Genomic DNA, 25,608 nt, shown 5'->3' with positions numbered 1-25,608 from the left:
ACTGGAAAGATCAGCAATGGCATAGTGTTCCCCAGATCTACAAGGACATGCTAGAAAGCCAGAGAAGAAAAGGACCATTTATCTATTTTGCATTGTAATTAAAATGCCTGTGTTTTCTACAGCCCTAAAATTTATCAGTCTGGCTACAGAAATAGGCATAAACAATTATCACCATAGAAAACCTGTAAAAATGCCCCACAAATTCAGAAGTTTTTGCAAACAAAGGAGTCAATGCAGATTCACTTACCTATATATTTAGCACATATGCACATACAACGCACACATCTGCACAGTAAGAAGAGAGAACAGATAAATCAAATACACAGACACTGCAGAAATATTATGTGCTTGCGAAGACTCAGACACAAGTCTTCACAGGAGTCTGTTTGTAAGCCAATTCATATTTGAATAACTGAAATAACATCTAATGGAAATTAAATATATACAATAAAATAAATGTGTGTATTCATCTTTATGACAAATGTATTAATAATACAAAGATACAATATTGAGATTGTCTAGGAAAACATCTTGTCCTAGAAAATGTAAGAGCTTTGTGTTCAAAGGATTTAGAAAATAAACTCCCTTTCTGTGGAGCCCTGCCTGTTGGGATTTGGCATAAGAAAAAAAAGAGAATTTCTAAGAAATATCAGGTTTTCTTTGCTGGTGTATTTTTTACTTTGTTCTGAATGGAAGCAACTTGAGCTCAAAAGGTAAATTTCATTGACTGTAGATTTTATAAGTGTGAGTTTAGCAGAGAAAGCAAAAGAAATCGAAGGATGTACTAAATATGACTGCATTTTACAGCCCCTTTCTTCTTCTTCTTTTGATAAGCACTTAACAGAAATCTATTCAGTGAAAGCTGCCAATTCTTATTTTTACCATATGTACAGATGGAGGATGTCAGAGGAAATGTGTATGGCAAATTAGGGTGAACGCTGTGGCCTGAATGTTAAATGAGAGGGCAAATTATGCAAGATTTGTCTACCATTTTAGTGCTCTCATTTGTGATGTCTTTGGGCAGGGCACCTTTATAAGACTATCCTGAAGATATTATCATAATGGAATGTTTTGCATAATGGAAAACACAGTCACCTCAGATCTTCTTTTGCATGACAAACCCTTGATTAGAAAAATAATAGGATGGAAATGGAATTTGTGTTTATACAGGCAGGCATCAGAGACAAGGAGAATGGAAGCTGACCTCACTACACTGGAGAACTGTCATAGGCAGATGCAAAACCTCTCTCTTTACAGTAAATTTAGCCTGGAAATAGACTGAGAAACAACCCGGAGTCATATAAAAGTCTTCTTACAGTGAAAAGTTCCTTATTCATGAGAAAAGTATCTGTGATACGCAAAGGATATTACATATTTTTAAATGACTCATAGCTCTTGTTACACTGTAAGATCCACATTACACCCCTGTGAAAACAAGAATGTTTTCATATTTGACAAAATTGTAAATGTTTTAAATTTTCTATTACACATCTGATTTAGCTTTGGCAATTTACAGTCTTTAGGTCCATTGATGTACAGTTAGAAAATGGAATTAATATCCTGCCTTAAATCAGCATAGGCAACCATGTACATAATTAGGAGCTGGTTTATCATTTTCAGCCCTGAATACAGCCATGCTCCTGACCTGTAGTCATCTGAATTAATGCACATATGTGTATATATGTTTAGAGGATTGCTGCTGATGTGTACATGCCATTAGACATGTAAACCTGCTGGTTTTATTTAGTTAGTTAGTATTAATTACAAAGTTTATTCTGCAAACAGAAACATAGAAAGAAGTCTCAAAAGTGTACAATAATTTGGAAGACTGTACCTTCAGGGCAATTGCAAAATCAAAAGGTAGATTTTACGAACTCTTTCCTTCTTACTATCTAAGAATATTATGTGTTATTGCATGACTGAATTTAACATATGTTCAACTTAGAAGACAACATTATTTCATTACTGTCAGTGATCCTGGGAGCCCAAAACTGTATTGTTCTCTGCCAAAATCATATTGCACACAGGTTGAAGTGGATTTTGGGTGATAAGAATTCCAATACAGCTGGTTTACCAAAGACCCCAGTTAACTGGAGTCTTAACTACTCTAAAATATAGTACCTGGGAAGACAGTGTTGTGATAGTGGGAGTTCTGCCTGCTGGGACAGTGGAAGTGCTAATTGCAAATGTGCTCATGCTTCTTTCTATGGTCTCCCTGAATTAAAGAACATTGGCCAGTCCTGATATTTGATATAGTCTGAGAAGAGAATCAGTACATTGCTCTGAGGCACCTCACCTCTGTGTGATAAGGATAAAATCTTAGCCTGTCTTTGGTTTTCTCAAAGCCATTTCCTCTCTGTCTTCCTCACGATGATTTGTTGAGATGATCGTAATCTGATCCAAAGGCTCTGAACCACCCAGAACTGCCATTAAAAGCAGCAAGGATGGGTATACCTAGTATCTCTCAGGATCAAGCTTATCATTTTTAGCTGTAAATATCTATATGACTAGAATTACATATGTCAGCTTTAAGATAATGTCATGATTTCATTGTGGTCAAATATCTGGAAAAAGGAAAGCATGGCTGATCTCTGCACAGTGTCTGTTCACGTTTGTTATCTTAACAGTAAACTCACAGCTGATTGCAGTTTGGCCCTTATCAGTTCTTCCTTCTAGCAAAATACTAAATCATTTCAGCTTGTTCAGGAACAGATCAATCTTATGATGCAGCTTTACAGAGAACTGACAGATAATACCAACCTTTATTTTTCAGCAAAAGTAATTTTTGATGTAAAAAATGATGCACAAGTAGCCACAACATTCAATACACGTATATGAACAATGGCTAATGAAATACAGGAATTTCAATGCCTGAAGAAGCAGATTTAATAACTGGGTTTAGTACTGCAGATTTCTTCACCTGCTTTAGAATGAGCTGTAAATAGGCTGGTTGATTAGAAGACTAAAAAGATAACCCAATTTAATGATCATACATAACATACCTACCAGAATCCTCCACCTGAACAGCGCAATAGTTACTTTCTTTGAGGAATACTTTGCAATGTATTAGAAAATGAATCTCCCCTTTTCTTCCACAGCAAGAGCATGCCAGTCAGACAACCCCCTGCTAGCAGTCTGAACCCAGAAGTACATGTTCCCAAATGCTGCTTAATTCACCTTCTCTAAAGTGCTAGCACTAAGTCCTGCACTGAGGCTGCATACTTAAGGTCTGTACTTGTTAACCCGCTCTGCTTTCCATGAATTGATTACTGACTCAAAGCTGCACTTAATCCATTATGACAATAGTTACATTTGTAAAAAAAACCATTCTGAAGTAAGAATCTGAGTTGTGGTAGAGTCTGTTCAGCCCATGCTCTGAGACAGCTAGAGCATGCCCCCGGGATTATTCCCATAAAACAAACCAAAGCCAGACTCTGTAATGACACCACTTGCAAAAGCAGCATTTTTTCAACTCTCCCCACTTCCAGTAAGCTCATCCTGAGTGCCTTTTAGCCAGCCTCAATTTTGGTGCCTCCTCTATCTAAACCAGTGAGAAACACACAAACAAATCCCGTAAGGAAGGACAGGAAGTTGTGAGAGCTGTTACATGGTTATTGTTACTAGGGAAACCACTGCCTTAGTATTCATGTGTTCAGCAGATCTGTCTGGCTGTGTCTTGGACTCCCAGGCAATATGATGAAATAAATGGCAACCAGGAAAATAAACTCAAACCAGCACAGAATACACTATAACTGTCTATGACACTTAAAATTAAAATCTTGTTTTGGTAAATGAAGTCTAAGCTGAATTATCTCCCATAATATGCTTTTATAACAAGGGGGTGTATGCTTGGAAGTGTATGCTATATTCTAGTCCTCTTTTCCTGAATATTAATAAAATATCTGCAAAAGTAATCAGTACTGATAGCCTAGAGTTAAAAAGCTAATCCCAAGCAGCTACATTTTTTGGCTGCTGACCCTAGCTCCAATTTCATGAGCAGTATCTATATCCAAGCAAAGGATGAGTAGAGCTAGTACTTTGGAAACCAGACTGCAGTGCTGGGACTCATCTCTAAGAACAGATTGTCCATGCTCCTACTTTAAGGGACAATTTTCTTGTTTGTTGGCTTTTTAAAGATGGAGCTTGTTTCTGAGTTCAGTCACAAAAGTCTGTGACTTACAAAACAATCAGTAGAAACATCTTGAGCAATTGCCATGCCTCTTAATGTTCCCTGCTAGCATAGTTTAAACATGCAGCAACTTTCCCAGATTCAGTCAGAAATTTGGGCTGGAAGGGTTCTCAAGAAATCATTTGGGCTGGGCAGGTTGTCCTATATCTGGTTTATACACAGACACCACCAGTTCCTTAATTTCCACAGTGATAGGGATTCAACACCTTTCATCCTCAGTAAGAATTCCACAGCTGATTAATTGATTTTGCCTCTTCTTATCCATCTTGCTGAAAATCTCAGCTGAGTGATAAAGCCTGAAGAGGACACACACACCTTCCTTAGAGCACTTCCAGCCTCAGGCTGTCTGTTCCAGTGCATTGCAAAACCAGCTCAGTTATTACTGCTCTCCCTGATGGACTCCAGGCACATAGCTGGTTTGCTTATTCACCAAAGGTTCAGGCACTGCAGAAAGTTATTGTTCCTGAGGATCCCAATAACCCCAAGCCCAGCCAGAAACAAGCATCTCAGTAGGTTAGTTCTTGCTTTAGAGTGGAATGAATTGCAGTGGGGAGATACAGTGTGCGGCATAATTGAGTATTGCAAAGTTCACTTGCTGCTAGAGAAGGACTTCTCTAAACAGGCATTTCAGAACACAACATACATGCACAAATGTGACCAGAGTTACAGGCAAGACTGCTGGAAGGATAGTGGTACTTGTTTTTCTGAAGAAATGGAGGTGAGGAAAGAAGCAGAGAATGAAGTGTCAATACTTTATTGGGCAGTAACCATCTGATAATAAAGCACAAATGATTAACAACTATTTGGGCCTTGCTGAAGCAGGCTCACAAGCAGGGTTATGCAAAACAACCTATAAACCTAGATAAGAGCTAACAAAGTAGATGGATAAAAAAGGAGATCTTTTTGACTCTACAAAAAAACACTATTATTAAAGATATTATTAAAGAAACAAGTGTTTCAAGGCTTCAAGGCTTGCTTCCTTTTTTTTTTTTTCCAGTTTTATTTATACATCTTGGGGCTAACTATAGCAAAAATACTTCTGCTTTACAACAGAGAGAAAACCAGAGGGCCAGGACTGTGGGATTTAGAAATATCCCTGCCATTAAGACCTGCAACACAGGACAATGGGAATATCAAGGTACAGAATTAGAGTTCAAATACGCATGGGTGGCAGCTCATTTTCCTCTCAGCATGTTTATGTCTTTGCATGATCTCCAGCCTGATCCCTAGTCTACTGCATGATATGAGCTTGTGCTATCCACAGGGTGACCATATAAAACAGATAATTAGAGACCACTAAGAAGAGGCTTTGTCAATTAGAAATATCCGGCACAAACCAACAGAAAGATTCTGCTCATTAAGTATATCCACTAATGGCACTAAATAAAGAGGCACATGTGAGCTACAGCTGGGAAATACAGAGAACTAGAGTTCATGCAGAAAAAAGTTGTTGGAGCATTACAAAAACTCTCACTGATGTCCCAAATTAAACATGATCTCATAAATATGATGTTCCAGTTTTTTTTCAAGTTCAGGTTTCTTTCAAGAGCACAACACTACAGGAAGAAGCTTCTATAGCTCAGATATCTGGATGTAAAGGACAAGGCGAGTGTCCAAGCCAAGCAATGTGTTCAGCAGGGCTAGGGATGGAGTTTGGCACTGAGGGACAGGCATGCTCTGGTTAGTTTGCTATGGCTCCTTCTGGCAATTTTACCTAGGCTGCTGTCTCATGAGGCAGTAAAAAGGCATTCACTGTCCCCTGGCAGGCCCCCACCTTCAGCTCAGGATGGTTGGACACTGTTGAGAGCTGGAAGACTACTTAGAAGAGATATTTCTATGGGCTTTCTTAGTCACATATCTTTCCTCAGATACTGGCAGCCAGGTTTGGGGTTGGAGGACTGGAGAACTTTTGTGCTGCAAATTAAGGCCATTTTGATAAGGCAGGAGACAGCCATGGTGCACACTAAGCCCTGGAAAATGTTGAGCGCTCTCCACACCCTTGTGGGCTTCGTCTCTTGAGACTCCCATGCAGTCAGAAGCTGAGTTCTTGGGGGCATTCATAGAAGTATAGCTGCCCTGCTTGTGGGTCTCCATGCGGCAAAGCCACACAAGGAAGCTGCCACTTCATTTCCAGAGAAACCTTCAATGACTGAGGAATAACTAAAAACAGATAGTGACACAAGGAGGGCCTTCATGTGGGGCGGTTCAGAAAAAGTGGTGGCATTGGGAGAGGGGCAGAAAACTGGCTTATTTGTTGGATGAGGAGTGCAGGCAGAGCTGGAAACACCTCCTGTTGTTCTCTGAGGCTGTAGCTGTTGAGAGGGCAAGAGCCAAATCACCCATCTCTCTTGTGCTTTGAGATGTGCAAGTTGGAAAAACAGACAGACACCCTCCTCCCAGCTGAGTCCACACTTTCAGTGAGAGCTTTAATAAGAAGCCAGGTTTTCAGGAAAGAAGAGGATGGGGAACCACAGGGTAGCCCAAATTTCCATGTAAAAATCCTCCAGCAGGATGTGACATCTAAGTGTGGGTGGAGAGCACCAGGGTGCAAGCAAGCAGTACAGTTTCATTGTTCATGGCTCAAAATGTCCCCAAGATGTGCATTCATAAGGTCTACATTTCGAAGCTGAAGATCTGCCTCTGGCCCAGCTCTAGTTCCAGTATTCTGAGAAGCAATGCACAGCAGCTAAGAAGTCCAGTAATGGATATTGACAGTTGCAGGCTGCTGTTCAATCACAGGATGGCTTGCCTGTGACAGGCCAGGATGATGATGACAGCACTTTCAGCCAGGAACTGCCCAGAAGTCAAACCTGTCAAAAAGCCATTTACACACTCTGAGTGAAAACAAAGTAGCGTCAGCTTTTAGTAACACTGCTCAGAGATCAATTGTTAGATTTTCTGTAGATTATAGAGCAAATGAAACATTTGCCAGAGAGAATATCTATACAGACAACAGCTGTTTGATGAGGGTTTTGGAAAGGGAAGACTGAAGTCACATTGCTTTAGAGCCTCAGGTGTTTACCATGAAACCAGTTCATTGGAAAAATGAGTACAGCTGCATGGCCAGTATGTCCACCCATCCCTGCAGTGCAGGCTGTGGCTCCATGAGGGAGTAGGTATCTTAAATGCTTCCAAAGCACAGTACAATAGGGTGAACTAACAGCAGAGCTCAAGCTAGAGCTGAGCACAGACTGTGCAAGGAATCACTTAGTCACAGAAAGGAGCAAACACTTGTAACATCAAGTCAAATTTAGTCAGCAGTTTCATCTGAAATAAAATATAGAAATTATTATTTTGGTGATTTTGCAATAGTTCTTTGCTTTAACTTTTCATGCAAGACTTACAAACTGTCTTGAAAACAATTTCTGAAACAACAGAAAATGGGAAAAGAGTACCGTATGTCATACCACCTACATCTTGTGAGACTGGAGGTTAATATCCACTCCTTTTCCTACCGTATTTAAAACTGGGTCTTAGAATCATGGGTCTCCTACCTACTTCACAATGATACTGATTCTAGGTGGGAAGTTCAATTTTTTTGCCTTGAAGATACTTGGAAGCAGAGAATGGAAAATTCAGATGAGTACCCTAGAGACCAGCCCAGACCATAATCATCACCTATTTTCTTACTCAGTGAATGTTCATGAGTTACGTGAGGTCGGACACATCAGCATTCAAGAGAGGCTCCCTTTGTATCTCTGCAGCCACAGAGAATTTTCTTCACCACAAACACCAATGCCTTCAAGTGGCCGAGAGCTCTACATCTCTCAGAACATGGGGAGCAGGGGAGGGTTGGTGGTGGGGCAGGGACATGAGGCAGTGCACACCACCACAGCTTCTGCTCTTTTACCTGTCCCACCCCACGGTGCACAGGCTGCTCAGCAGCCTTGATTCCAGCAGAGCTACTTTCTCAGGCAACATCAATTGCAGAAGTTTCACTTGATCTGTCCGTGTGGTATGGTTAGGACAGCCTGGCAGTTAGGACACTTTTTCTGAGAGGAAAACCTGGGGATTATGGAGCAGTTGGAGTCTCTTACCTAAAAAGTCAAAGTTTGCACTCCTGGGTGCAGCAGGGAATATGTCCTCCTCAATGTTGTGAATATTGTTCCAGTCATCCTGAATGAGTTTATTTTTACATTGCTTTCATGCCCTCTGTCCCAGATCAATATGAAGTACTTATTCAACCTGTAAAAAAGCCTTTCTTATCTGAGTCTGAAAAACTCCAGTTTCATGTATATCCAAAAATATTTTCCCCATTTTCTTTAAAACATGGCCAGCACAGTTTTCCCCCAAATAGAACCAGTCATTCATGCAGGTCTGGTTAAAATGAGAAGTATTGCTATTTTTTTGCTGAGAACATTAATCTGGTTCCTCAGCATTTCTAGTTCCAAAAGCTGTTGCCCAGAGTAAAATTGTTGCCCAGTTGTATTGGGTCTGGCTGAGATGGATCCCATTTTCCCCAGAGCAGCCCTGATAGTGCTGTGCTTTGTACCAGTAGCCAGTGAGGTCTTGATTAACAGTCTTTGGCTACTGCAGAGCAGTGCCCACATGTTACTGGGCTTGCAAGGGTTCCTCAGGGGTGGAGAGAGAGATGATCCAGCCATGATCAGAAGGCTGGATTTATTAATTTATGATATATAATACATTATGACTATGCTAATAGGAATAGAGAGAAAAGTTCAGAAGCTTGCTATGCTAAGAATAGAAAAGGAAATGAATCAACAAAGGAGCTCTCTCTGATTCTCCCAGAGAGAGCTCAGTCTTTGATTGGCCCTTAATTGTACACAAGCAACATGGGCCAATCACAGGTGCACCTGTTACATTCCACAGCAGCAGATAACCATCATTCTTTCTCTGGGGCCTCAGCTTCCCAGAAGAGGGAAAAATCCTAAAGAAAGGATTTTTCACAAAAGATGTCTGTGACACACACACAGCATTTGTTTGCACTGCCTCTCCAACAATCTGCCTCCTAGAGTGGGCTGGGAGAGGCAGAAGTTGGGAAGGGACACAGCCAGGACAGCTGGCCCCAAGTGACCAAAGGGATATTCCATACCATATTGCATCTGCTCAGCAATAAAAGCCAAGAGAAAGGGTGGGCATTTGTCATTGTGAAGTTTATCTTCCAGAAGAACTGCTAGGCACACTGAAGCCCTGCTTCCTGGGAAGTGTCTGAACACTGATGAGAAATTGAGAATAAATCTCACTTTCCTTTGCTTCTCTGCATGGCCTTTGTTTTTGCTTTATTAAAGTGCCTTTAACTTGACCCAGGAGTTTTTTCCATCTTATTTTCTCCCTCCCAGTGCTCCTGAGGAGGGGAGTGATAGAACAGTGTAGCAGGCAACTGGCATCAATTGAATGCCATCCCACCAGCCTTTTTAACAACCAACATGGGGCACCCTCTTTGCAGTAAACTCTGTGCCTTCATTACACTTAAGGACCAAATTCTGATTAAGCTCCCATTTCAGTAGGATCAGAACTGGCTGAAACCACTCAATTTTCTCTCTCTCAGATTCCCATAGTTCCAGGTTTGGAGATGGAGGTAGGCAGCACTTTAGGCCCTTATACCCAATGCATGGTAGGCCTCTTTACACCCAAAGGGAGAATTCAGCAAACTGAGATTGGTGAGAGTTTTACTGCAGAGTTTGGAAGTGGCAACACAGAATTTGCAATATCCCACATCCCAGAGCATTGGATCTGAGTTTAGGTGTGGGTGCCTTTGCAGCAGGATTCTCACGGACAAACTTCATTTTCAGGCTGCTACTGAAAATATTGCTAAGTAGGAGCAGAATGTAACTCTGCAGCATCTGAAAAAAATCCACTCTTTTTTAATATAAAAATACAAGAAAATATGTGTGCACAATTGTCTCATTCCTTAGAGTGTTATGCACATAATCAAAGGAGAATCACTATGGACTGTGGCACAGAGGAATAGAGTGCTCTGCCTTTATGAATGAAGCACATAGAGCTGAGCAAGTGCCATTTCCATGGGTAAAGACTGCTTTCAAGGATAAATGGATGGCATCTTCTCTGCATCAAAACAAGAATCAGCCTATTCTCACAGCCAGTGTTCAACTTTATACTTAAGAGCAGTATTAGACTAAAAAGCACCTAATTTAACTTGAGCTGATTTAAAATGCATCTTGGTTTGTCTCAGCTATTGTCTAATCCTTTTGTTTGAGATGTTCTACATTAGTCAGACAGTTTTGATTCATGTGCTAACAATCCCCCTCAAGGCAGGTAATTCACAGACAATGTTCACGATGTGCAAAGTGGCACTCCAGTTCCCATAGACAAAAGTCAGTAAACTTTAAATCCCAGAGCCCCTAAACTTGTTTTGCATAAATTGCCCTCACAGGAGGAGAGCAGAGATCTGTTTATATGCATCTCCCGTATCAACGTGGAATTCAAATCAATTTTTCAGAACAGTGGGAATGCTGATTAGAGACAAATGACAGCAGAAAGCAAAGGCTGCAACCAATTTTGAGTACAAACAAAATAAAATGTGAATGATTTCAGTTTAACCTCTATGTCCTACTTCAGTGTCTTTTCCATTAAAGGTTTCTTAGCACAACAATTAACAGAGTGGAGATAAATTTTTGTTAAATAATAACCTCCTACAGATGGCATTTTTTTTTTCCTTTGGTACTGAAGTTACACATGATAGCATTTAATCCTGTAATGGGAACAGGTTTTAAGCCTAGTAGCTGTTGATTTTGCCAAGACAACAAATGGGACCTTTATGCTAATGGAAGTTAAGATTTGAATCTTTCCGCTATGATGCAGTTTCTGTCCTCAGAAGATCTTGAGATAGGGTGCTGTTTCAAATGATGTAACACCAAGCATAAAGAAGAGTTTGGATTCCTCTTTTTTTGAACTGCAGTACTTAGATAATCACATTCCTTTTCCCCAGAAATGCATATATCTGTATTCAAAGCAGACAAAAAAACCTGTCATCATCTCTAGGTAAAAAATCAGAACTGTGAAACAATGGTACCAGTAAAATCTGTAAATATGTTAAAACAGGGCAAAATTAACATTTTTCCATCAGTAAACCATGTAGCTGTGGCAACTTATATAATTAACAAATTATAAGACTATCAAGCTTGACTTCCTACTTGCATAAGCCATCAACATTCACAAAATGGAATCCAGACAGAGCTCCAATCTGTGTTTAAACTGCTGTGTCTATCTCAGCAAGCCATCCTGGACAAAGTCCTAATGGTACTGAAATCAATGCAAAAAGACAAAAAAAAAAGGAGATTATTTCAGGGTTTCCAGGATTCCAACACATCTCAAACCAGATTAAAACCAGATCTCCCCTGCCTAAATGGTAGGATGAGCTATCAAGTCATTATTTTCTTAGTGGTAGTCTGAATTTACCAAGTGCCTTCTCCTATCAGTGAAGCTTGTTATTCCCTCTTGGTAGGTTTCATTGCTAATGATGATCAGTAATTCATTCTATCATGGCAAAATGTTTTCTAGAAACCCTTCACTCCAAACTAAAAGCAAAACCATGAACATTGAAATATGGTGTCTAAACTGAAATACTGAAATATCTGGAGATGGCAGTTTGGAGAGTTTCATGACATAAACCCATGGAGTCTGAAACCAAAATAGGCAATGATTTCTGGCAACTGCAGCCTCCCATAGCTGCACACACTGGAGAATTGTATTGGCTCCTGGCTCTGTGGCAAAAATCCAAAGATCCCTGAGGTCTCCAGCCCCACAGGCATTCAAATGGAATCCTGTCACTGGGCTGAGAAACCTGAGCTCCTGGCAATCCACAGGTGAAAGAAGTTAATTGAAAGATAAGTCTTTTTCTCCTGATAAATCACTGGGTTTCAAAGCTGCTGAATAACCTTGCTTTGTTGCGAAAAATTTCCAACCAGCTCTAATCAAACAGTCACAGATTAAGTTAAGAAAAGCAATTTAATTGAAAGAAGGTGCAGGGAGAATTCTGGGGGATGTGTGTAAGTGCTGAGGGACACTTTAAAAAAAGTGTATGCTCCTACAACCCCGATTTCTTTGTTGGGACAGTCTAGTACTAAGGCATGAAAGAAAAATAATCAGTGTAGATTTCCCCATTTTCCCCTTGCATTGCATCCTGCAGATTGGAACAGTACAGACTGATCATCTGTTAATCAGTTGTTTAGGTGTTTACTACCAGAGAACAAAAGTGATCATATGTATGAAAATAAGCCAGGCAGAGATTCAAGAGAGATTAAATAACACATTTTCTTTCTCTCTTTGTAGTAAATGTCCACATTACGAAATAATAAAAAAAAAAAGGCAGAAAAAATCCACCTAAGGCCATTTTCTCTAACTCAGGCTCCAGAGATATCTTTAAAAGAACTTGCTTGCATTTTTTTCTCTTTCTGTATTGAAGAAATTAATAAAAGATCACCATCTGGGGCAAGTATGAGTTTGATACTGTGTTTTATTGATGACAAACTCCAATTCCATCTTCAGGTATTCACACACCAGTCCAAAGCCCAGTTGCTGCTCCAGCTGCTGCATGGATCTACCTGAAGGCAGATCAGGGATTTAAGGCAGTACAGCACACAAGATTGAAGGTGTTGCACATGAACTGATGGATGTAGCAAAGTACTTTCAGATGTGCTAAAATGATGGAACAGGCTGCCCAGAAAAGCTGGAGCTGCCCCATCCCTAAAAGTGTTCAAGACCAGGGTGGATGGAACTTTGAGCCCCCTGGTCTGGTCTAGTGGAAGAAGTCCCTGTCTACGGGCAGAGGATGACCCCAAGGCCATTTCCAACCCAGGCACTCTATAATTCCCCGGATTCTATGGAACCCTGGAGGTGGCCGCATTTGGATGGCTGCGGGAAAGAAGCGAGGTCGGGGTCCCTCGTGGTGCCAGGACGGCGGGATGTCGGCGGGCAGGAGCGGTGCTGAGAGAGCGGTGCTGAGGGCCAGGCTGGGGCCGCTCGGGACACCGTGAGGGGAGCGAGGGGCCTGGCTTGTCCCAGCACCCCGCACCTACTGTGCTCGACAGCCTGGAGCCGTGGCTGAGAGCGGGGAGCAGACCCCCACCCTCCATTCCTATCGGCATTTCCTACAACCTCCGGAAAATCTCAGTGAGAAGCCTGACCCGCCCCGATCCCGCCTCTCATGGCAGCACGGCTGCTCTGCCGCGCCAAGCCCAGCGGCGGCCGCGCCCTGCCCCGCTCGACATTCCGTTCTCCTCCCGCTCCGCGGCGGACACTCCGAAGCTGTTTTTCCCTCGCGTTGGCGCCAGAGTTCCCCGTTTCCCAGCGGGCGCCGACACAGCCCGGCCCTTCCCGGCCCGGTACCCGGCCCTTCCCGCCCTGGGCGGGCGGTCCCGGCACGTGGCGGCCCCCGGAGCCCCCTCGGCCGCCGGGCGGAACCGGGCAGAGGCGGGACGGAGGTTCACCTCCGTGGGACTGCCCGCGAACGGTGCTTCTGGCTCTGGCCTCCCAGCAGCCCTCCCCGTGTCCACGGCGCCTGTGGGGATCGAAAGCTTGTCTGCGCACACCGGGCATCTCAGTGGTGTCAGCACAGCCAGCGCACCTGAATGTGCTCCTTGTTCCTTCCTGGCACTCCCTCCTGCCAGACAGATTCCTGCAGTCAAAACATTTCGGTGCAAAGCAGCTCAGCAGCTTGAGTTGCAGGTGTGGGAATCACCGGGCCCAGTGTTTGGAAGGGTGCTGTGGTTTCTCACCATGAAGTTCCTGTAGAGCTAGCACGGTCTGTGGGGGGAAGGGGCTGGGAGATCCCAGTGAGCCACCGAGAGCCACAGTGAGCCACAGTGAGTTTGGTGTTTTTTAGATACAGCACTGACAAGGAGCAGGGGATGCAGTTGCTTTGGCTTCAGCTTCATCAGGCCTTCAGTAAGAGCTGATGTTATTCCCAGGCCCCGGCTCCTTTCCCTGGTTAAACTGGTGACTCCTTCAGCCCACTTGGCACTGCTGCCAAACTGGGGTTTGTCATGAGCATTCTCTCCCAAAACCAGGGTATTGTTTACTTCGGCAGTGCTGTCATAGGGAACCCTGCTGGCTAACACTGCCGAAACACAATGGGGTGTTCAAAGCTGTGTTATTACAGGTGGTGAGTGTATAGTACACTTCCTCATATTTAGGGGCTTGTAAGGGCTCATCTGAAACCCTCTGAGATTCTCCCCTTTCCTTTGATCAATTGGTTGTCATAAATCTAAACTGCAAGTGCTTGGGGAAAGGATATCCAAATGCCTCTTTCTCATGTGTGGGTCATAAAAGAAAGGCCCAGCTAGCAGTAGGGTGAACATGTTGAAAATTTCTGAAAAAAGGGAATATTCTAAAACACTGGAACTTGCTTGTGACCGTATCATAAACACTGCCAGGTTCATGAGCTTGCCCCCAGACAGCACACATATCTATCTCATGCCCTCTCTCCTGCTTCCTCCACCTCCAGTCCTGATGCACCAACAGATGTATCCAAGAAGAGCAGAAGAGCTTGGAAGAGTGGCTGAAGCTATGGAGCAGCAAATCCTCAGTTTGCTCACTCACTGCTGTCTCTGAACTGGCAGAAGAGTGGGGTACCTCTGGCCACTAAAGGAGCTGCTCTCAGAATTAAAGGTTCCTGCTATTCCATGTTAGTCACTCTGCGTGCATGAGTGCAAACTAAACAGCCAGCAGTGAAAATGTGTACGCTGCCCAGATGCAAACAAGCATTTCTGGAGAGAACCTAGTAGATAGATGTGGGAGACCAGAAGTGCAGCTCTTAGGTGATTCACATCTCCACCAAGGAGGCAGTTGTGTTCCAAATTAACCTGTGTAGGGTTGCTGTAGAGTACAACCTTCCCTGCAGAAACTCACTCCTCCTTTGCTGTCTATATTGTGTGTTACGGGGAAAAAAAATGAGATTAAAGAAGAACATCTGAGATGGTCTCTGAAAGTTGTGTCTCCATTCCTGATGCAGACAAGTGGCAGTTTATGTTTACAGTATTTCCCAGCAAAATGCTGGTAACATGCAGTTTCTCCTACTCCACACTGATATGATGCTGGGAATCTGATCAATGAACAACCCTACAGTCCTGTTGGAGCACAACACTTTGGCGTGACTTTGGAGCTGTCTGTACTGTGAAACAGGACTTGAAAACAGAAATTACACTTTGTTGTTGCAAGAAACTGTTCTAAAAAAGTATCTTCCATGTTCAGTCTTCACCAAACACCAAGTGAAATACTCTTTCAGGTGGTTTTGCCCATGTAAAGTTTTGAAAATAAAAGACTGAATCTGTACCTTGGATTTTGGGGTGTGGTTTTTTTTTTTTTTGTTCTACAAAAATATGGATCTTTATATCTGTATGGTATATTCCAGAGCTGTGTATACAGTTCATTTCTTTGATGCATGAATATCTCTAAGCTCCTCAGGTGAAAGCTGGGAACAAATTTATAATTAGCTGAATTGTAAGATTAACACCTACCCTCTAGTCCTATGTAACACCTACACTATAGTCCTAATTCTAGTTGAAAGATGAGGTTGAAATGTTTCTATGATATCATGAATCTCTTTAGGCTTCAAGACATTACTGGGATATACAGTACTGCAGTATCTGGTATAGCACTTAGAGCTGTTACGTCTTTTATGTGAATCGCCATATGGGTCCATGAAAAATTAATTTTAAAATGTTTGATTTTAATTTAGCAGTTCTTTCAAGGTAGTACAGCCCCAGCAATCACTACTGGGTCCTCTGGGAAACAAGAGAAAAGGAAAAAAAAAAAGAAAGGAACCTTTCTGGAATCACTTTCTTTTGCCCAACTCAGTATCAGCGGGCAGAAGCAATAACGAAGGGGCTGCAGGACTGCTCTCAGCTATTATTGTGCCTGGCTTGCTCTCAGCATGACTCACTGCAGACAATATATAACACCACTCACAAGGGAAATGAACAGTAAATACTTGGCCCTGGATATTTTTTTTTAACTCTCTTCAGTTGGTTTGGGTTTTTTTTTCCCCCTCTCTGATTTGTATCCCTTTATCCTCGCCCATGTGCTATATAAGCCTCTCAAATCTAATGTCCATAACACCACCCCCCACTGGTAGCAGCAAGCCCTTCCGCTGCTGTAGGGTTTACTTTGCAGAGGTTTACAAGAAGAGGCATTATTGAGAAACTGTATGTGTTAACCCAGTGGCACAGCGTTGCTTCAACACCTTCCCTCTGGTTTTTCTTTTCTTGGGGGAGGGGTGGCTGCTATTCTAGCTAAATGCATCTCTTGCTTTGCCATAGCAGCCGGGCTAGCTTAGGAAGAAAACCTTGGGGCTAAACAGGCTAGGAGTGCAGCCAAGGGGGTCAGGAGACGGCTTTAAGGATTATACTACATAATTAAAGGTTGACTCTGAACATGCTTCCTGGTACCCTGTGTTCAAACATACAAACCTTTTTAGGTAATAATTCTTGGTCCTCATTTGTATCGGAGGGATTTGTAGGTTAAAGTTGCCATACAGGTAGTGAGTCAGGATTACAAATTATTCATCTAGACTATAAAAAGGCAACACCTTCCTAAACCTGTCCTAGCCAGTGAGAACTGAGGGTAAAATATAAATAGATGAACATGCATTGTTTGTTTTTGTGCAATGCCCTCTGGGTGCAGCTGATGTCATTCTGCAGCAACTTTCTAGACTGAAAATGAGGATTCTTCTCCTGAAGTGCTCTGTGATCATGTCAGGACCAGAACATTCTTCTACTGGATAAAACCTGTGACACTGAAGACCCACATTCAAGCTTATATTGTGCTAGCTCCAAGGAAAACCCTTTTATGTTCAAGTATTTCTAATCAGCTGGAGCCAGGACTAAAATCTAGGTCCTCCATTATTCATATTCTCGGCCAGGGCTGCTGTCCCATCAGCCTACACAGTACGATCACTTGCTCTCCAGCTATCCCCCATGCCAGATCAAAATGACTCCTATAGACTCTTATGTTTGCTAAACCAGCATATTCTAACATTTCAGGCAAATGTTCTAAGTCTATGAAACTGCATTGATTTAGCATTCATTGTCTAAAAATAGGTCCTAGCGAGATGCTGGTACCAAAAAAGCTAGAAGCAATGGAAAGGAGGAAAAAATACTGAACACACATATTGATAATATATAGTGTGAGCAAGCACTTGGTTATCTAATCTATGATGCACAAATAGACAAAGAATCAAGGCAGCATATGTTCACTGATTGAAACAAAGAATCAAGTACGAACAAGGATAAATCACACTTCACATCAAATTGTGAAAAATGCGTATTGTATGTTTTGCCTGATTTTCTACCAGAATTATCAGTTTTTTATTTCAAGAGAAGTTGTAATATGCCAGACTTCATCTTCTATACAATGATATATTTAAATCAAACCTGTTGTTTTGGGTTTTTTTTTTTTCAGAATACTGGCTTTTTTACTACTTTGGTTAAATTCCAGTGTGCTGTAAAGAAGTCTCTTGTACATACATAACAAAACAGAAAGGGACAACAAACCATTAATGTACCATTACAGACAGAAATGCGAAGAATCTTGCCCTGTGTAGTGAGCACTGCCTTGTAGTTTTGGTGAAGCTCATGTTTGAATGAATCAGTACCTAATCTTTTATACATATTACTGTCTAGTGTCTGCCTACTCCCAAGTACTTTTCATTCCTTAAAAATCTCTTTTTTGGTTTACAACCATTTCCTTGTTTGGTTTTTGGAGAACAAAGAGGAAAAGAAAGGCTTTATTCTTTGGTTTAGGTCTAGATCACATATACAAAGGAGAAGAGAGATTCTGCTACACTTTATTCAATTTGATGTTACAAGAAAACAACAGTTACAGCTGACAAACCATTACATCTTTCATAATACAGACAAATTACAAGGTGTAACAAATAATGCGACATTTATTTTACTGTACTGTTTACGATGCTGTTCTTCTGAAGTATATATATATTTAATTACATTAACATTGTTTTCATGAACCAACCCGCCCCTTTTTTATTTGTTAAAAAAAGAATACCTCTTAGTGCACCATACAAAAGTCCGCATGGCAGCTGGCAAGCAGAAATTTTGTATGCAGCACCATGGAAATGCATTTTGGGGGATGGGAATTATTAGTGCATCCTTTACTTTTAGATTTTTTGCTTATGTGAAGAATGCAAGGCAGTAACATACAGTCACTCCACCTAAATGCTGGTAGGGGAGAGTATTGTTATGCTCAGTAATGCAACCTACTTCTGTTTTATAGGGGGTATCTGCATTTTGCTCCTTAGTCTGTACAGTCTAAACCTTTTATATAACAAAGATTACAAACCCAGTAATATTCACAGATGAATATTTTGTATATTCATCTTTTTGTATATTCATATATTGAGCATTGACTACACATTTGGTTGTGTGCACTGACACGGGGTGTACATAACCCACCAACCCACTGCGTATATATTTATTTATCCTAACTTCCCAAGAGTCTGAAGTGCAGAGCCCCTATGCACCAAAGAGAAAACAAAATCCCCTGTGCCTCTGTCTACTGCAGATTGAATTTTCACTGTTGTACTGATGACTTGTCCTAAGCCATGGTTCTGATTAAAAGTAAGAGTGAGAATTAAAAGGACCCAACTGATGTAGGACCCCATACAGTAAAGCAATGTAATGTCAGAACTATTGGAGTGTCCTGTCTGGGGTGGTGCCTGATGGGTGTGGATTCGAGTTGAACTGAACACAGCATGAGAGAAGACTGAACAATCTCCAGCTGGTTGACTTGTAAATTTAGGTTCTGTGAACTTGAACTTGTAAGGACTCTCTGTATCATGCAGACCATATCTATCACCATCTTCCCTTCCCCATTAAATTAATATTAGATCCCATAGAGAGTTAGAACAGGCCCTCCCACTTTTATCTGCCTGCTATACCTGCTGCCCTGTTGCTGCTCTCCCATCTTGCAGCAAAGCCGCACCCTCTCAAGTATTACCAGGACAGACCTACTGGATCTCAGCCAAGTTGTAGGAAAATGCAAGTTAAGCTTCTGCTGGCTACTCACTCTGAGCAAATCCCACAGTTTCTCCAGGACTGTGCCCCAAAGACTACTGGTCACTGAAGCCAACTTTTGACTTCAACAATGTGACAACGTTGACAATGTGAAACATCACGTTCCAGGCACCCACATCTGGAAGGCTGGGCTACTTCTTGCGTCTTTGAAGATTCTTTGGGGGACTGATTTCAGAAGGATGAGAGAAAAAGAGAATAACACTACTTATCTTTGCTGAAACTGTCTCAAGGGCATTGATAGGGTTTAAACAGTCCATTCTGAACACTGAGAAGAGCAGTGGTGAAAACAGCTGGACTGGTGGACAACTGTCTGGGTGAGCAGCTGTCTGATAGGTGTCAGGCTAACTGTGCAGGTAAGGGCTCTGCTGGAAGGGAGAAGAGTGAAATAAGGCTGTAGCGTCAGCTGTTCCCTGGGCAAAGGAGCTTCTACTATCTCAAAAAACCCCTTGATTTTTTTGCCAGCAGATCTGATGTTACAGAATCATAATTTGCAGTGCTCACGTGAAAAGCACCATCCTGCTGAGCCTAGGTTGCGTTCATGCCAGGAGAATTCCCCAGGGCCCAGAGCCTCCATGGGAGAGCAGCAAAACCAAGCCACCACAGGCAGTTGGGGTGCTCAGAAAGTGTGTGCAGGATTAAGAGACCCTGGTCACTCCTTAATGATCAGTAGGTGAGATAACTTCATTACTGCTGAAGATTAAGTTGCTATTTAGAAACCTAGATATTTATGAACTTTCATTCTGGCAGTTAATTGAGTTTGAAGACTTTTGGATCAACTTTATTTCAGTGGTTGCTTAGAAGTGGGAATGGGGCAGAGAGGATAATCTCACGTGTACATGTGTGTTCACACACATACACACACACATACCTTAAGCAAGCACTGTACATGAGTCACTATGGATAGTAATGTGCTAGGCTTGTGGGAACAATTGGGGAATTACTCTATATTAAACCTTCAGATGGTTAGTTGAGCAGTGTAATTGCTTGCCTTCAAATTTAAGCTGTCAAGTAGAAGCATCTATGAAACTACCCTTATATTCCTAATCAAAATCTTTGTTATGATTTCAAAAATTCTTCAGATTTTGCAGCAAGTTTTTTTTTCTAAAAATAGCTAATTTTAATCATCAAACTGCACACAATTTAAGTAGCAAAGATAATGTATAAAAGACTTTTCTCTTACAAAAAAAAGGAAACATGAAACCCAAACAAACCACGTCTAAGGCAGTTTCAGTGTGTGATAAATTCAAAAGTTCAGTGGTCACTTTTCCCCCTATAAACACTGGGGAAGAACTGTAGTAAGTTCTAAATATGATTGTGACTGAAAGTGGCTTTCAGATGGCTTTTCGAAGATCCTGAAACAGAGATGTCAGTGGGGAAATTTGTCTTTTAATGGCTGTGCAAATATTGAGAATATTTCCACGGTTCAGTTCTTTGAAAGTGTAGACTCCTGTCCTAGTTCATTAAGAGACCTTTTGTAGCTGCTTGTGTATTCGAGGATTTGCCTTATTTGGTGTCTTTTTCTTATTAAACACTGCTGGAGTTTAATAAGACGGCAGTAGCACAAATCCTTTCCCCCTCCTTTTTAAACACTGAAAGCTAACCAAAGCATTACCACACTTCCTTAATATGTAATTCAATGCATCCAGCAAGTAAAGGATGTCAAAATTATATGTAGAATAATATTGCCTAGCAAGTGCTTCTGTCCAAACAGGACTATAACTCAACAGTGATTTTTGCACCATACCTTGCCCTCGCTGAATGCAAAGTTGTAAACAGGGCAGTATTTCCACACCCCGGAACACAATGCTCTCCCCAACCAAAATGTAGTAGGGGCTTCCTTTTCTAAAATCACACACACAACTTAGTTTCTTGCAAAGTTTGCATTTGAATGATTCATTCAGAAAAGCTATCTAAAGACTAAGGATCATGTAGTGCCTTGCAACCAGCTCAGAATACCTCTGGAAAATAACTCAAAAGGTGCTTTGGTGTGGAACAGCAAACAGTCTGGGATGAGGAGAATTCTCCACCTTGCTTTGTACATGGCAAAGCAACACAGCTAGATTTAATGGCTCATTCAAAGGAAGTTTTTCTGTACCTCAGTATCTGCCTTGAATTAAACAGAACAGTTTCATCATCTCTGTTTTCAAGAAAATATTCCAAAAAGTAACTAGTGTGAGGAAAAACATAGAGATGTTAGCCAAGACCCATAAAAAAGAGATATTCTTGAAGATAATAAAACCATAAGGAACTCACTGTGTATCTGTCAGCTGCATATATCTCATAAGTTTTGCTTTGTCCTTCTCACAGGCCTATTTTGAAAACTGGCATGCTACATAGCCTAAGCAGAGTAACCAAATTTAGAGTACTTAAGTAAACATGCAATTATTGCCATGTTTTTAAATGGATATGAATGGTCTGAGGGGATAATGAAAAAAGAAATAACCCAACAACACTTGAGGAAGAGTGGCAAGTGTTGTAATTGTCAGCTGATCGGACAAGTTGGGCTTGCCCTGGGAAGAAATAGTCTTCCCATTGGTTGCAAACTATGCACAACCCTCAAAGAAAACACACAGTCTTTTATGCCACTGTTGGCTCTTTTTGTACAGTTGTTACTGAAGAAGTGTGAACACCAAATGTGTTGTCTGTAAGTATTTAAGACATTGCTGGTGAAAGCATAAAAATCCTTACAAAGATGCAGCGCTGCAGTGGAAAATCAAACAAAATCAAACACAAAAGACTGAAAGAGTACATGCCATGTATCAGTAAGCAAAAGCTTAATCTTCACATAGTTCTCTGAAATCACAAGGTATCCAAATGCGTGCAAGGTTTTAAATAAATTGCAGGGAAAAACAGGGTCTTGCCAGCTTCAATTTTCTTTTCAATGAAATCCACCATAGAGACAGAAAGGAAACAGGCCATGGTTCCTTCCTGGTGTCGGCCTCCTCATTAGGTTTTTGTTTCCCTCCTCCAACCTGGTAAATTTAATCCTGTAAGGAAACAACATAAATTATAATAAGCCTCATGAATTGCATTTTGTTTTTCACTTGGTAAAATATAGGTTAGGCCAAAGCCAGTTATGAAGATGCCAGCTCAGAGTGAAGGGCAGACTTCCAAAGCATGTTTAGAACTGGTACCTCAGGAAAAGGAACTTAAAACACCAGTGTTTTCAGGGTGGTCACCTAAGTGAGATATATTAATCCATATTCATGTGTCTGTGCCCCAAGAGCTAATCTTCACAGGTACCATTAGCACTGACATTCTCCATGGAAAATTATAGACAGCTGCAACCAGTCATCTCTTCTAAAGGTGGTCACACCCCCTGAATGCAAAGGAAGGTTGCTAAAAATGCTGGCAGTGCTTCAGGAGTTTACAAACTTTTTTTGCCCCTTTCTTTTTTTGCCCCCTTTCTCCCTAGTGATCTCCTGCATAACAATGCTCGTAACCAGTTTTTGAAAAGGTCTCCTCAGTTTTCCTTTCTGAGAGTTGTTTGGGGCACCTTGAAGCAAATCAGAAGCATTTCTGCAAATATACCCAGGTTATGGAGCTTGATGTGCTGTATCTAAATGTATTTACCTTTATTTCAGTGTATTTCTATTATCTAGGCAGATAATTGCAAACTCTCCTTTCAAATATAAAAATAACACCATCAATAGCTTCACTTATGTTGTCTTTCACTCTACTGATGAAGCTCAAAGCAATGGCTGCACTTGCACGAAGGTATCCTGATGTTTCTGAGTTTACACAAAACAGGAGGCAGGCTGAGAATGTGGGACAGGAAAACCAAAGTATCCAATAACTGCAAGAAGACCCATGTGAAGGCTGAATGAAGGCTAGATGACCTGGATGAACTGAAGCCACTGAAAGGATTTTATAATTAACACATTTAACTCTTAATAAATCTCCAAGTAGAATTTTATGTCAAGTAATAAACTGAGACTTTCTGAGAAATTCTGAAAATATATTTGTTAAGTTCTCCAAGACTAGAACTACAAACCTGATACATTTTTAAAATGCAGTTGCAGGAAGACAGTCAGATGTGAAGGAATTTCAGTCCTTAAAAAAAAGAATGCTGAAATATTCATTGAGCACGGAACTGGTTTGTATTAGCATGTCCTAAAACTATTTAAATCAAACTGGATGCAGGTGCCAGTGAATCTAGTCTAGTCCTCATTTCAAAAGCAGCAGAAAAACAAGACATTGGTTTTGAACTGCAGTTTCAAGCATAGCACTTTCATTGTGGCTTTCAACAAAACACCCCAATGTCTATGCAATATCTTCTGTAATTTCCAAGGTTCCTGTCGTGATTCTTGAGAGCTCTTCTTCTATTCTTTAAGCACCAGGATACCTGAATTGGATTAATGAAAGTCTTTTCTTAAGCATCTTGGGCCCTCTTGCAGCTTGGTCTACCACCTCTAGAGTCCTTCTTGGGTTGTTTTCTAAATGTGTCTGGAGCTTGTGTGGACTGTCTGTTTCACATGAAAGTCCCACTTTCCCCAATGTCTAGGAGCTTGGCTGAAATGCCAATAAGTCTTGTTTCAAGGAATACATTTGAGCTGATGCATTTAGTTTACGTTGAAAAGCTTAAAAAGGAAAGCAATATTTGGAACGTACAGAGATTCACAACTGCTCAGTGATGAAACACCAGTGATAATATTCCCCAAATTTCAGATTTCCCTTCCTTCATGAGCACTTTTCAGGGGTGTTCGTTTTAGGACCTCCTTCTTGGAAAGAAGCAGCTAAACTCCCAAAGCTCCTTCCAATGCTGAGGTTACTTTTGCCCCCACTGCCACCCATACTCCAGTTGTGGAAAGCAGGCTTGCAAATTGGAAGCTGCATCTGCCCGGGTCCAGAATAGCTGGCCTAATTTCAAGCTAAGCCCAAATTACTGGAGTTCCAGAGACTGACATAAGCAGCAGGGACGTCTGAGACAGGCAATAAAATGATAAGGATAGCAAGGTCTCTGGATGCATGTTTTTCCAGTAGTTATCTAATTGCTCAAAGGGTCATTGCTGATTTGAGAATAACTGCAGTTTAATTACAGAGAACTTTTCCTTTCTATCACTGGACCTCAGGACAGTATCTAAATGAGGTAAGTATCACACTTCTCCTAGGATTATGCTACAATTTCCCAGTAACAACACTACATTGCCTGGTTTCAAGTTTGGCTTTGTAGGCAAAGCTGATGACACATTCTCCAGGGCAGGGCCTGAGCCTGTGGAATGGGGAATATCTTCATTAGAAGCCTAGCACTTCCATAATCAAGCCTTAGAACATTAAGAGATTCTTTAGAAATTAATAAACTGAGAGCTGCTACCCTATAACACATGGGGGGGAAAAGCACCTTTGCACACTGGACTACTGCCAGCACCAATGCACACTGCAGGCAGAACACTGAAAACTAAGAAAGGGTAGCAGGAGTTACAGGTTTCCTGCTCTGGCTCAGTGTAAGGCAGATCACAGTTATAAGATCACAACTCTACCAGCTCCAGCTTTGCTGGCTCCTGCCGTGCCAGGGCTGTAACTGGTTTCTTGTGAAGCTTAGAGACTGTGTATGGTGGGCAACACCACCCTCCACCTTCTGCACAGGCTCCAGATTTAGATCACTGGAAAAGAACATGATTTGATGCCACATTTCACTAATGGCTCTGGCTGGGGAAAGCTAAAAGACCCAGTACAACTGAAACCAGGGAACAGTATGGTGTCTCAGTCTCTGCAGTGTTGAAATGTGCCACAGGCCTGGTCTGGGAAGGCAGCCTGCATGACAGACCCCCTGCTCACAGCAGTGCCAGAATGCACAGGGTGTTCTGAACCCTCAGCCCTGCCTGCCAAGGTGTTTCTCCTGAGTTTGAAATACTTACATGACACAACAATTGTGGTGGTTAGGAATAGATAATGTTTGTACCTGAATCCGTAATTCTCTGAATGTGTATTGTCAATTCAAAAGTGGAGTCAGCAGGTGAAGTCCCTTCCCCTGCCTCAGAGAGCTGTGGTGCAGTGCCAGCTTTCTCTTATGCTGAACACAGATGTGCCACTTGTCAGAGGAGTGCTCTAATCATTGTGCACTTACTCTTCACATTTAATTTGGTTTAAAATGAGACATTAAACAAACAACTCTCCTAAACTGGAGAAACAGGGAGAGCATCTCTTTATCCATAGCAGAAAATCTACAAAAAACCCCAGAAAATTCTATACTGGTGTGAACGAATGTTTTTCTTAAAAAAGCATTGTTTCTTCAGAGTGGCTCTTGAAATGAAACATCAGTTGTTCACACCACAAAGATCCAAGGCAGGGCCCTCTACACAGTGTTGCCATTCAGTTCCCAGGCTTTATATTCCGTGTTTGCATTTTTAAAGATATATCTAAGAAATATCCTTGCTTAGAATTTATACATTTCCCTCATCATACAAA

At 41.6% G+C, this 25,608-nt stretch overlaps 1 protein-coding gene across 8 annotated transcripts in view; it reads right to left on the bottom strand.

Annotated features, from left to right (window-relative positions):
* Positions 1-25,608, bottom strand: part of CDK14 (cyclin dependent kinase 14) — a 343,783-nt gene that overhangs the window by 15,206 nt on the left and 302,969 nt on the right. For 6 of the 8 annotated variants that reach the window (XM_005480263.4, XM_026795426.2, XM_005480265.4 and 3 more), the window contains one exon: positions 17,937-22,187. The exons of 1 other annotated variant lie outside the window; for it this stretch is intronic. The gene's annotated coding sequence lies outside the window, so the exon portion shown is untranslated. Of the gene's footprint in view, positions 1-247; positions 7,000-17,936; positions 22,188-25,608 lie in introns of those variants that run through there. One more of the 8 variants, XR_012579124.1, reaches the window with a different exon arrangement.

This window comes from Zonotrichia albicollis, chromosome 1 (genome assembly GCF_047830755.1).
Source record: "Zonotrichia albicollis isolate bZonAlb1 chromosome 1, bZonAlb1.hap1, whole genome shotgun sequence".
Classification (NCBI taxonomy): Eukaryota; Metazoa; Chordata; class Aves; order Passeriformes; family Passerellidae; genus Zonotrichia; species Zonotrichia albicollis.
Note: the sequence above shows the minus strand (reverse complement) of the source record. Positions and strands in the feature narration are given on the sequence as shown.